The 12,949-nt window shown below is 51.3% G+C and overlaps 2 non-coding genes and 1 pseudogene across 2 annotated transcripts; all 3 read left to right on the forward strand.

Moving 5' to 3' along the window:
* The first annotated feature begins 875 nt into the window (after positions 1–875).
* LOC142691100 (U2 spliceosomal RNA) lies at positions 876–1,066 on the forward strand. Its single transcript, XR_012859749.1, has one exon. It is a non-coding gene; the product is annotated as a U2 spliceosomal RNA (small nuclear RNA).
* Positions 1,067–2,356: 1,290 nt separating this feature from the next.
* On the forward strand, positions 2,357–2,458 carry LOC142691280 (U2 spliceosomal RNA; annotated as a pseudogene).
* Positions 2,459–7,994: 5,536 nt separating this feature from the next.
* Positions 7,995–8,185, forward strand: LOC142691215 (U2 spliceosomal RNA). Its single transcript, XR_012859845.1, has one exon. It is a non-coding gene; the product is annotated as a U2 spliceosomal RNA (small nuclear RNA).
* The last annotated feature ends 4,764 nt before the right edge of the window (positions 8,186–12,949 follow it).

Raw genomic sequence — 12,949 nt, forward strand, 5'->3', positions numbered from 1 at the left:
AGCCGCCTACCCGCCACAATGGACCTACCTGTGTACACTAGGTGGATGTGATGGAATGTACTGTCGTCCCTACATTTCAAGAAGAAGTAAGAATTGCAGTTGCAACAAACCCTTGCTTGCCTACAAAGAGAGCAGCAATTTGGATTTGTTACTATGTTACCTGGAAGAATAACAAACTGTGCAAGGATGGAGGTTGTAGGAGCAAAGAGAAGTTGTCTGTAAAGTTGGTGGATGCCTATTTTCCATTTTGCAGTCCCTTGTCTCCCTCTTGTGGCCTCCTGGAGGCAAATAAATGTGCAAAAAAAAGACAGCCTGGCGGCCGGCTGTTGCAGTGTTGCCCTCTCAGGCAACACTGAGTGACTGACTGAGCCTCACAGTCTTATATAAAGTTCAGACGGAACTTTGCACGTGTCATAGTGGAGCCCTCAGGATTCCAGAGCCAGCTTTCTGACATCATAATGGGGCCTGCCTCAGAGATAAAAGCCTGGGCCCAGGCAGTGTTGTTCAGTGCTGCTCAGCAGGCAGCACAGGACTGGATTAAAGCTGATACAAGGTGTGAAGGAACAAGGGGTGGCTGTGGGCATGCACTTGCTGCCGCTGCCAGTGTTTATCTGCATGGCAGGAGGGCATTTGGGCGTTGCCAGGAAGGCGTTTTTATGTAGATTCCTCCTCTTTCAGCACTGCATTGTGGTGCAAGCAAAAGAAGCAAATCCTGTCTGGCTTCCTCTCCGGCCTTTATTCACCTCCCGCTTAGTAGCTGTAAATGTGTGTGAGCCTGCAGGGCCCCATGGAATTGCCTAGGAGTAGGCTGAATCGCTGCAAGGGGTGAACAGCAGTATGGGACAGGCTCGGGCAAGGCAAGGGCCGCTCGGGTTATCGCTTCTCGGCCTTTTGGCTAAGATCAAGTGTAGTATCTGTTCTTATCAGTTTAATATCTGATACGTCCCCTATCTGGGGACCATATATTAAATGGATTTTTAGAACAGGGAGATGGAAATAGAGCTTGCTCTGTCCACTCCACGCATTGACCTGGTATTGCAGTATTTCCAGGACCGGTGCACCCTTCCCTTATGTGTTGACTAAAATCAGATTCCAAAAGTGTTTTTTCTCTTTGCCATTGTTTCTGTCTTTCTGAAGGGATCTCCCCTTTTAATCCCATTATTTCAACACCTGTTGGACAATGCATTTGTACAGTCATGTGTGATAATGAGCTCATTTATTAAATGCAATTAATGAATACATTGCCACCTCTTGTTGTGTGTGTGTGTGTGTGTGTGTGTGTGTCTTCTGTGTTTCTGTGTTTCCGGCATTTCACATTGGAACAGCTCATTCACCTTCCTTGTCTTCTCTCCGCCCTCCCTCCCTCCCTCCTAGGTAAGTTAAAGAGCTGCACCTGAGCCAGCCACTGATTGATGCAGCACCACAGTCAAATAGTGGAGTGGAGTGGAGTAGGGGAACAGCAAACAGCCATTAAAGCAGCCAGCCGCCTACCCGCCACAATGGACCTACCTGTGTACACTAGGTGGATGTGATGGAATGTACTGTCGTCCCTACATTTCAAGAAGAAGTAAGAATTGCAGTTGCAACAAACCCTTGCTTGCCTACAAAGAGAGCAGCAATTTGGATTTGTTACTATGTTACCTGGAAGAATAACAAACTGTGCAAGGATGGAGGTTGTAGGAGCAAAGAGAAGTTGTCTGTAAAGTTGGTGGATGCCTATTTTCCATTTTGCAGTCCCTTGTCTCCCTCTTGTGGCCTCCTGGAGGCAAATAAATGTGCAAAAAAAAGACAGCCTGGCGGCCGGCTGTTGCAGTGTTGCCCTCTCAGGCAACACTGAGTGACTGACTGAGCCTCACAGTCTTATATAAAGTTCAGACGGAACTTTGCACGTGTCATAGTGGAGCCCTCAGGATTCCAGAGCCAGCTTTCTGACATCATAATGGGGCCTGCCTCAGAGATAAAAGCCTGGGCCCAGGCAGTGTTGTTCAGTGCTGCTCAGCAGGCAGCACAGGACTGGATTAAAGCTGATACAAGGTGTGAAGGAACAAGGGGTGGCTGTGGGCATGCACTTGCTGCCGCTGCCAGTGTTTATCTGCATGGCAGGAGGGCATTTGGGCGTTGCCAGGAAGGCGTTTTTATGTAGATTCCTCCTCTTTCAGCACTGCATTGTGGTGCAAGCAAAAGAAGCAAATCCTGTCTGGCTTCCTCTCCGGCCTTTATTCACCTCCCGCTTAGTAGCTGTAAATGTGTGTGAGCCTGCAGGGCCCCATGGAATTGCCTAGGAGTAGGCTGAATCGCTGCAAGGGGTGAACAGCAGTATGGGACAGGCTCGGGCAAGGCAAGGGCCGCTCGGGTTATCGCTTCTCGGCCTTTTGGCTAAGATCAAGTGTAGTATCTGTTCTTATCAGTCCTTGTAAGGATAGATAGCTCGGAGAACCACTGGGGGCTATAAACACTAGCTTAGCGATCCAAGAGCGTTCCAGACGAAGCCGGCGACGAACTGCGGAGAAGAACCAGCGAAGACGACGATCCAGAAGGGAGAAGCCGCCATCGAGGAAGAAGCTCCGGGAGATCGCTGCCGGGAAGAAGAAGGAGAACTTCGGAGAAGAGCCGCTGCTGAAGGGGATCTTCGAAGAAGCTCGGCCGCAGAAGAAGAAGCTCGACGAGGAACCGCTGCGGAAGAAATTTCGTGGAAGAACCTCGGCCAGCAAGGAGAAGATTTGCATAGCTCCGCCCCCTTCGGGAAAGAGCTATCGAAGATCCTCCCCAAGCGACAGGAACAGCTGGAAGAAGCCATGGCCTCAACCAGCAACCCTGCCACCCAGAAGGAGAAGGCTGATGGACCAGGTGAGCCGGCCCAGGCCAGGACATCTCCTCCTGAAGCCTCCTCAAGCCAACAGGCCACCAGGAAGCCGAACCAGGCTGCTCCAACCCTGGAGCCCTGGATGAAGCAGACGGTGGCCCTGAAGCTCAAGGAGGTGGACGGGAGAGTGCCGGACATGACGGAAGAAGTGTTCTGCCAGAAGATGCTCCTGGATCAGGGCTTCGCTAAGCCGGAGACCATCAGTATCCAGGCCTTCATGACCGGGATGTTCTTCGTGACCTTCGCTTCGATCAACATCTGCAGAAGGTACTGGGAGATGGTGAAAGCGGCGAGGCCTGAATCCCCTTTCTCTCGCTTTGTGGGCAACTGCCCTGTCCAAAGAGAGGAAAGGCGGGTGACGGTCTCAATGCGGAACCCACACACCCCCGGCAAAGACATCACCACGCTCCTGAAGCGGTTCTGCACAGTGGTGAGGGAACCCACCCACATCCTGAACGGACTCGGCTTCTGGACTGGCAAGTGGTCGGTAATCGTCCGACTGAACAAGGATTCGAGCGCGGAAGACGGCCTCCAGCACCTGCCCCAGTCATTCTCGCTGGGCAACTCCTACGGCCTCATCTATTACCCGGACATGCCGCAGATCTGCAGGAGATGCAGCAAGAAGGGTCATTCGGTGAAGGACTGCAAGGAGGACGCCTGCAAGAACTGCCGGGTAACAGGACACGAGACCAAAGACTGCCCGAAACGGACAATGTGCAACCTCTGCGGACAAGCAGCCCACTCTTACAAGGACTGCCCGAAGAGGGATCGATCCTGGGCAACTGTAGCAGCGAAAGCTCCAGCCAGAGGGAACCCCGCCCCAGCCAGAGCTCCAGCGGCACAGAAGACCGGGAAAAAGAAGGATGGTAAGAAGACGACAGTCCCTCCCCCCCCTCTCCCGGCCCTCCCTCGCCCTACCCTTCCCACCCTCCCTCGCCCGGCCCTCCCCACCCCCCCGTCCCCAACCCCTGTCACCCCCACTGAGGCTCTCACCTTCTCCTACCCACCCATCTCAGTGGTCCTGTCACCTGCACCTCTCCCAACCCAGCCTCCCTTCTCCCCAGCTCCAGCAGCACTAACATCTTCCTCTCCAGCTGCTGGAGTCCTCTCCCTGGAGGATTTTCCCCCTCTTGTCTCCTCAGGTGCCATCCAGAGGAAGAGAAAGGTGAGGGACAGCCCAGCGGCTGAGTCCTCAAAGCGACAAGTCGTGGAAATCTGCGAAGATTCCCTTGCGCAGCAGGAGGAAATGGAGCAGATGGTGGAGGAACTCGTGTCTGAACCTGAGGTCATCGACTTCACAACAGACATCCAGGTGGCTACAATCCTGGAACAATTTTTGTCAGAGGGCCTGCTGGATCTTTCGGACCCGCCAGGCGAGGAGGATCCGCCCGACCGGACTGGTAACTAAGGTGTATCGTTTGCACTAACCTTCTTTATTCTCCCCCATGGCTGCTAGACTTAACATCTTTAGCCTCAATGTGAGGAGTGTTAGAGATAGGACTAGATGTCAGATGGTGCTAACTTTTCTTTCCAAGCAGTCGAGTGATATATTTATGCTGCAGGAATGTACTCTCCCCTCTTCCAGGTCATATCATCACCTGGCCAGGCAGTGGACCCATGGCCCGTCCTACTGGTCTGGTGGGGGCGACTGTAAGTCTGCAGGGGTTGCCATCCTGATTAGGGGAAGCGTATTTACTGTTGACTCTGTCCAGGAGCTCGTCTGCGGCCGCTTGTTGGTCGTAGACGGTTCCTGGGCGGGAGAGCCGATTAGGCTCATCAACGTGTACGCTCCCCCTATGAAGGCTGAGCGCCTGGAACTATTCCAGACCCTGCGGACCCAGCTCGCCACCACTAGGGCAGTGGTGATGGCCGGGGACTTCAACTGCCCCATCGAAGAGGATGGACGAAGTTCCGGCACTTCAATCAAGCTGGATGTCAGTTCCAAACTGCTTATCGAGATGGTAACCGAAGCATCCTTGCAGGACGTTGTGGGCTCCATGGGGATCGGCTCTGTGAACTATTCATGGAGCCGACCCGATGGCTCACTTCGTTCTCGGATTGACTTTGTGTTCACCTCCCGGGCAGTCAAGCAGCATGGGCACTCCATGATCCCCTGCTTCTTCTCTGACCACAGGGCCATTCTCTTCCAGGGTGCCATCGGCCACGGTTTTCCTCCCGGCCCTGGCTCCTGGAAGCTGAATTGTGCCCTGCTGGAAAGAGAGGAGGTACTGGCGGAACTTAGAGACGCCTATATTGTTTGGAGGAATGATAAAGTTTTCTTTGACAAAACCTGTGACTGGTGGGAATATGTTAAAGTTGAATTTCGTTGTTTCTTTCAGGCAAAAAGTCGTCAACAGGCGTGTGAGAGGAAGAGAGACTTCAGAGAGATGCAGCGTCAGCTGCGATCCCTGCAAGACCTCCTTCAATGCGGCTGGGACGTCAGGAAGGAGCTGGAGGAAGCCAAAAAGGGCCTGAAAAGGCACTTTGAGGAGGAATCCAAGCGAATTATCTTTCGTTCCAAGGTGGAGAACCTGGAGAAGGGTGAGAAATGTAACTCGTTCTTTTTCAGGAAACTCCATGCCGGCCACACGCCCCTGAAGGAACTCCGAGATGAGACCGGAAACATGCATTCTGGGAAGAAGGAGGTGATGGGAGTCGTCACAGACTACTACCGAAGCCTCTACTCCCGGAAAACCACTGACCCCGAAGCCGCCGATAAATTCCTGTCAGGTATCACTAATCATCTTGATCCTGCAGGTACGGAGGCTATGGACGTACCCCTGACGGTGGAGGAACTGCTCTCTGCCGCTAAATCCTTCAGACCCGGCAGGACCCCGGGCAGTGATGGTCTCCCAGCAGAGCTCTATGTAGCGCTGGGGGACTTGATCTGTCCGGACCTGCTGGAGCTCTATGAGGAGATGGTGGTGGAGGGTAGAATGCCACCGTCCTTGAGAGAAGGCATGATCACGATCTTGTATAAGCGGAAGGGGGAGAGATGTGACCTGAAAAACTGGCGTCCCATCTCTCTCCTGAACGTGGACTACAAGATCCTCGCCAAAGTATTGACCAACAGACTGAAGGTTGTCATCGGACAGATCATCGGATCGGACCAAACCTGCGGCATTCCTGGCCGTAGGGTGGCCGACAGTCTTGCCCTGGTGAGGGACACGGTGCATTACATGCAAAGCCGCCGTACACACGCGGCCCTGGTCAGTCTGGATCAGGAGAAGGCTTTTGACCGGGTCTCTCACGAATTCATGGGTAAGGCTCTGCGTAGGCTGCGGCTTGGCAGGTTGTTCTGTTTGTATGTTAACCTGATGTATTGCGACATTTACAGCTCGGTGCTGGTGAACGGCTGGAAGACTGACCCCTTTCCTGTATCGTCGGGGGTTAGACAAGGCTGTCCTCTTTCACCTCTCCTTTTTGTTTGTGTTATAGAGCTCTTCGCAGAGGCTATCCGGCAGAATGGAGAGATCAGAGGGATCACCGCACCAGGTCCAGGACACTTCGAGGTCAAATGCTCGCTGTACATGGACGACGTGACCGTCTTCTGCGCTGACCAGAGTTCGGTGACTGCACTCGTCCAGACCTGCGAGGAGTTCGGACGCGCTTCAGGGGCAAAAGTCAACTGCGGGAAGTCGGAAGCCATGCTCTTCGGAAAGTGGTACCTGCCTTCTCCTGCCTCCTTCCCGTTTACTATCAAGCCGGACTTCATCAAAATTCTGGGAGTCTGGTTCGGTAAGGAAGGTGCAGCCCTAAAGTCGTGGGAAGAACGCTTGGCCAAAGTCAACCAAAGGATCGGACTGTGGAGCCTCAGACAACTCACTATTGAGGGCAAAGCAATGGTCCTGCGTAACGAAGTCTTGCCTGTGCTACAATACACTGCACAGGCATGGCCCCCTCTTGCCACCGTCTCGAGGGCCATTACCAGGACTGTGTTTCGCTTCATCTGGGGCTCGAAAATGGACAGAGTAAAGCGGACTGTTATGTACAAGGAGCCCCGCAAAGGTGGGAAGGGTATACCCGACATTCCCACTCTGCTGCGGATCGCTTTTGTATGTGACTGTGTTCGTAGGACTCTGAGGACAGCAAACGGCTCTGCGGGCAAGGCCATGTCCCGCTACTTCCTCCTTCCCCTCTGGCGAGGTTTTGGCTGGGACAAGTGGGACAGCTCCTTCCCTTACAACTGGCACGCTCCCTGGTTCTACGGAGATGTCGTCCGGTTTGTGAGGGAGCATCAACTGGAGGGTCTTAAGCCCGACTTGTGGAAACCTAAGACGATCCACAAGCACATCAGAGCAAAGGACTCACTGGAGTCTGTTCCAGGGCTTCATGCCGACACGTTGGAGACTGTTTGGACTAACGTGTCATCTGGCAGGTTGACCAACGGGCACAAGGACATTTCATGGATGGCCATCCAGGGAGGACTGCCTCTTAGGTCATTCATGCATGCCCGCAACCTGTGCAAGACCCGGTACTGCCCCAGGTGCCCCTTCACGGAGGAAACATCTTTGCACATTTTCTGGCAGTGCCCCTTTGCACAGGGTCTGTTGAAAGCCTTGGAACATGAACTCAAGGACTCAGTACCCAGGAACAGACTGTCGTACCGCTCGGTACTTTATGGACTATTTCCTGGGAATACCACGGATGGAGCAATCCAGGAAGCCTGGCGCCTTATGAACTGCTTTAAGGACGCTATATGGTTTGCCAGGAACCGTCTGATTTTGCGGAGAGAGAGTGTGTCCGTCCAGGACTGCCGCAGGCTGATCCACAGCCTGCTCAGAGACTATTCCACCTGGGACAGCCCGGACGTCGATGAGGAAGAGGACTGATACTCCCCTTCCCCCCACTCTCCCTTCTTGTGTGTTGTCTTTCAATAAAGCTTCGGGCCTGTGATTTCCCCCTCCCCTATCCCCTCCTACCCACTCCCCTATCCCATCACTTGTCTGTAATGCTTTGTTGTTTGGCGTTAGTGAATGCAAGAATGTTAGTGTAGCATGTGGTGTAATGTATAGCATAGGCTAGCCTGTACTGTGTATTATACTGTAATGTTATGTTTGACGACTGTTATTATTTATTATTTGCTGCTTCATGGCTTGCGCTGCGTCGCAGTAATGTTTGTATGATGACGATTGATTGTCAATAAAGCAATTTTCAATCAAAAAAAAATCTGTTCTTATCAGTTTAATATCTGATACGTCCCCTATCTGGGGACCATATATTAAATGGATTTTTAGAACAGGGAGATGGAAATAGAGCTTGCTCTGTCCACTCCACGCATTGACCTGGTATTGCAGTATTTCCAGGACCGGTGCACCCTTCCCTTATGTGTTGACTAAAATCAGATTCCAAAAGTGCTATTTGTGTTTGCTATTGTTTTTGTCTTTCTGATGGGATCTCCCCTTTTAATCCCATTATTTCAACACCTGTTGGACAATGCATTTGTACAGTCATGTGTGATAATGAGCTCATTTATTAAATGCAATTAATTAATACATTGCCACCTCTTGTTGTGTGTGTGTGTGTGTGTGTGTGTGTGTGTGTGTGTGTGTGTGTGTGTGTGTGTGTGTGTGTGTGTGTGTCTTCTGTGTTTCTGTGTTTCCGGCATTTCACATTGGAACAGCTCATTCACCTTCCTTGTCTTCTCTCCGCCCTCCCTTTTAGGTAGGTTAAAGAGCTGCACCTGAGCCAGCCACTGATTGATTGATGCAGCACCACAGTCAAATAGTGGAGTGGAGTAGGGGGAACAGCAAACAGCCATTAAAGCAGCCCGCCCGCCACAATGGACCTACCTGTGTACACTAGATGGATGTGATGGAATGTACTGTCGTCCCTACATTTCCAAGAAGAAGTAAGAATTGCAGTTGCAACAAACCCTTGCTTGCCTACAAAGAGAGCAGCAATTTGGATTTGTTACTATGTTACCTGGAAGAATAACAAACTGTGCAAGGATGGAGGTTGTAGGAGCAAAGAGAAGTTGTCTGTAAAGTTGGTGGATGCCTATTTTCCATTTTGCAGTCCCTTGTCTCCCTCTTGTGGCCTCCTGGAGGCAAATAAATGTGCAAAAAAAAGACAGCCTGGCGGCCGGCTGTTGCAGTGTTGCCCTCTCAGGCAACACTGAGTGACTGACTGAGCCGCACCGTCTTATATAAAGTTCAGACGGAACTTTGCACGTGTCATAGTGGAGCCCTCAGGATTCCAGAGCCAGCTTTCTGACATCATAATGGGGCCTGCCTCAGAGATAGATAAAAGCCTGGGCCCAGGCAGTGTTGGTCAGTGCTGCTCAGCAGGCAGCACTGGACTGGACTGGACTGGATTACAGCTGATACAAGGTGTGAAGGAACAAGGGGTGGCTGTGGGCATGCACTTGCTGCCGCTGCCAGTGTTTATCTGCATGGCAGGAGGGCATTTGGGCGTTGCCAGGAAGGCGTTTTTATGTAGATTCCTCCTCTTTCAGCACTGCATTGTGGTGCAAGCAAAAGAAGCAAATCCTGTGTAGCTTCCTCTCCGGCCTTTATTCACCTCCCTCCCGCTTAGTAGCTGTAAATGTGTGTGAGCCTGCAGGGCCCCATGGAATTGCCTAGGAGTAGGCTGAATCAATCGCTGCAAGGGGTGAACAGCAGTATGGGACAGGCTCGGGCAAGGCAAGGGCCGCTCGGGTTATCGCTTCTCGGCCTTTTGGCAAGATCAGGTGTAGTATTTCTGCATCTGGTTTTGTTGGGAGGTGTCCGGGGTACCCTGCTCCTTGGCCTTGGGGGATCGTCTCTTTTCACAGAGAGACTTCACCCCCTTGCTGCTATTTGGGGAGTGGGCTTAGCCCCCGGACAACGAGTTGCGATCGCGCCTTACCCAAGAGGTCAACCGGCCTTGAGGCGTTTTTCTAAGAGCGTTCCGAGGGCGTTTATCGGGCTTCGTAGGTGTCTGGGGTACCCTAATCCTTGGCCTTGGGGGAGGGTTCCACTTAATTGTGGAATCTGAGCCCTTGCTGCTATAAGGGACAGGCTTAGCCCCCAGGCACTGAAAATGCCATATACATTTGGATTTGCATCCGGGGACACCCGGTTGCGCCAGTCCGTCCGCATCGAGGTGGAAGAAGGCCATCGCCAGCGGAAGAACCTTCGCTTCATTGTGGAGGTGATTCTGCTGGACTTCCTGGGGCTCAAGCGGGCGGACATCCTGTGTCTCAACGACCAGGAAAGCCGCGGTCGGTACACCGTATCCTTTACGGCCGCGGCATGTTGCGACAACATGCACAAAAGATTGTCTGATGCGGACCAGAGTGAGGAGCGGCTAAATGGACTGAACTTTTTATTCCTCTACGGGGAGGAAGAAGTCCCGCTCGTGATGTGCATGTTCAGTCCATTTGTCTCAGAGTGTGACATTGAAACCTTCCTCAGTCGTTACTGCAGGGAGGTCCGCTTCTCACATAAAATCTTGAACACCCAGAGCTTCTGGAATGGCAAAAGAAAATATTGGGTGAAGTTCCGCCAGGATCCCAATGGCATTGGAGGCTTACATCACCCACCCCAGAACTTTGCCATTGGGAAGAATCGAGGATTCCTATTTTACCCCCAGATGCCAATAGCCTGCCGGAACTGCTTGAGATATGGCCACACCAGAGAACATTGTGACCGGCCCCATGTGGTGCAGTGTAACAGGTGTGGCCAGGTTGGACACGTAGCGGCAAAATGCAGTTCCGAGGTGTTGTGCAATCTGTGCGGCATGACTGGGCATGCTTTTAAAGATTGCCCCCGCAGAGCGAAATCTGGGCCACCCAGACCAGGGCCAGAGCGGCAGTTTGCAACATGTGCAGACGCCGCTGGTAATGCCCCAAAACGAGCATTGACGACTGAGGGGTCCAGGCCAAAGTCCTTCACAGCTCCATCGGGGGGCCCACCGATGTCAGCCTCGAGGGACGGCCATAGGGATTCCACCGGGTCCAGGCAGAGCAGGAGGAATTCTGACTCTGCTGGACATAAGTTGACCGGCACCTCTGCAAACAGGTCCTCTGCTCCGCCTGCAGTGGACCCTGTTGAGGCAGTGGTTAGCGACAGGCGTCGTGGCTCCGTAGGTTCTGCAGTAGGACCTGACGCCTGTCCCAAGAGTGTGGGCATGGAGCGGAGACACTCTGTGTCAGACGAGGGCTCCATTAAGAAAACCCTAAAATATGCTGGATTGGAGCCTCGTTTTGACCATTTCCGGTCAACGGGGGGGTCGGAGCAAAGTTCCTCCACTGCGGTTGTGGAGGGGCTTGCGATGAAGGCTCCCCGTAAGCAGGCAAAGGTTGCCAAGAGTGATGGGACCTCACAGGCCCCTGTGCAGCTGCCCAGGAAGGACATCAGCGATATCTTCAGCCAGGGGCCAGAGATGGGTGAGAGCGACTTCGAGGAGATGGATAGGAGCCATTCTGCAAAGAGACAGCGAGAGGAAGAGGAGTCCGGAGTTCGGAGGAAAGCTGCCTATCGGAGTTCGGATGAGAGCAGTGTGGGGGTTGGAGCCGCCCACGTATCTGGCTCTGACCCTACCAATATCCAAGATTTATTGACCCCTCAAAAAGGGGGTCCAGACTCGCAGCTGATCTCCGAGTACGACTCTTCTGGTTCGGACCCTGACCTCAACTAAGACTATGTTGGTTCCTATCAAAGTCGCCTCACTAAATGTGAGGTCCCTAAAGAGCCCTGTCCGCAGGACTGCTTTATTTTCATTTTTAGAGACTGTGGACTTTGACCTTTGCCTGCTTCAAGAATGTGGAATCCCTAATGACTTGGAATATCAAGATTTAAAGATGGACTGGAAACTAGGCCCCTCAGTCTGGTCTGGTGGAAATGACTGTCGCTCTGCGGGGGTTGGATTGCTCTGCCGAGGTCGTTTTATCTCCATCTAAACAGTGACTGAAATCATGCCCGGCAGAGCTATTTTAATACATTTGCTTTTTAATGGAATTTTAATTCGTGTTTTAAACGTTTATGCCCCTCCTACCAAACAGGAGAGGGCAGAACTATTAGAGATTTTACCATTGTTTTGTGTTGGGTCTACCCCCCTGCTGGTGGGTGGTGATTTTAACTGTGTGCGAGATGGAGAACACCGGCAGGGTGGGGATTTTAATCGAAAAATTGACCGTACTTCTTACCTGCTCAAGAATTTTATTGGTGATTTTAAATTGAAAGATTGCTGGAGGGAACTCTTGCCTGCGGACCCAGGCCCCACCTGGTCCAATGGAAGAGTGAGCTCCAGAATTGATTTTATTTTCACTTCTAATAGTTTTATTCCCAAAAAATGTTTGCTTTTAACAAATATTTTATCTGATCACAAGCTCCTTTCAGTGCACCTGGAGCTAGAGGGAGAGCAAAAAGCTTGTAGGGGTCCCTGGAGACTAAACACCACACTCCTGGAGGACCCCATCATTAAAGAGGAGTTTGTGCGGACCTACCAGTGTTGGCAGTCCCATAGAGCGCCCAGTCAGCCTATGCTACACTGGTGGGAGGGCATTAAACCCAAAATCAGAGCTTTTTTTATTCGAGCAGGTAAGAAGAAAGCAAAAGAGAAAAAACAATGGTTTTATGTTCTTAATAAACGTTTACATGTACTTTTTAAATTGAAGGAGATTGGTATGGATGTTGATGATGATATCTTAAATCTTAAAGCTGAAATAAAATATGCCATAGAAGAGAAAGGGAAACAAATAATTTTTAATTCACATGTAAAGCACCTCGAGGATGGCGAGAAGTGTTCCCGGTTCTTCTTCAAAAAGGTAATGGATAAACGAGATGTCATTTTAAACCTTGAAGGAGAAACCACTATGGTCGGCATTTTAAATTCTGCTTTTAATTTCTACCAATCTCTTTTTAACAAGAAAAATATTGATCCTTCCTTTTTAGAACATGTTCTTAATTCCCTTGATGCCAAGCTAGATATTTTAGACCAGGAAGTTTTATCCCGTAATATTACCTTGGAGGAACTTTTATTTGCTTTTAAAAGTTTTTCTAATGGGAAAGCTCCTGGGGAAGATGGTCTGCCCATCGAATTTTATCATGCTTTTTGGGAAATTTTAAAGAATGACATGTTTTTATTGTATAAGGAAGTTTT

This window comes from Rhinoderma darwinii (genome assembly GCF_050947455.1).
Source record: "Rhinoderma darwinii isolate aRhiDar2 chromosome 5 unlocalized genomic scaffold, aRhiDar2.hap1 SUPER_5_unloc_36, whole genome shotgun sequence".
In the NCBI taxonomy this organism is placed as follows: domain Eukaryota; kingdom Metazoa; phylum Chordata; class Amphibia; order Anura; family Rhinodermatidae; genus Rhinoderma; species Rhinoderma darwinii.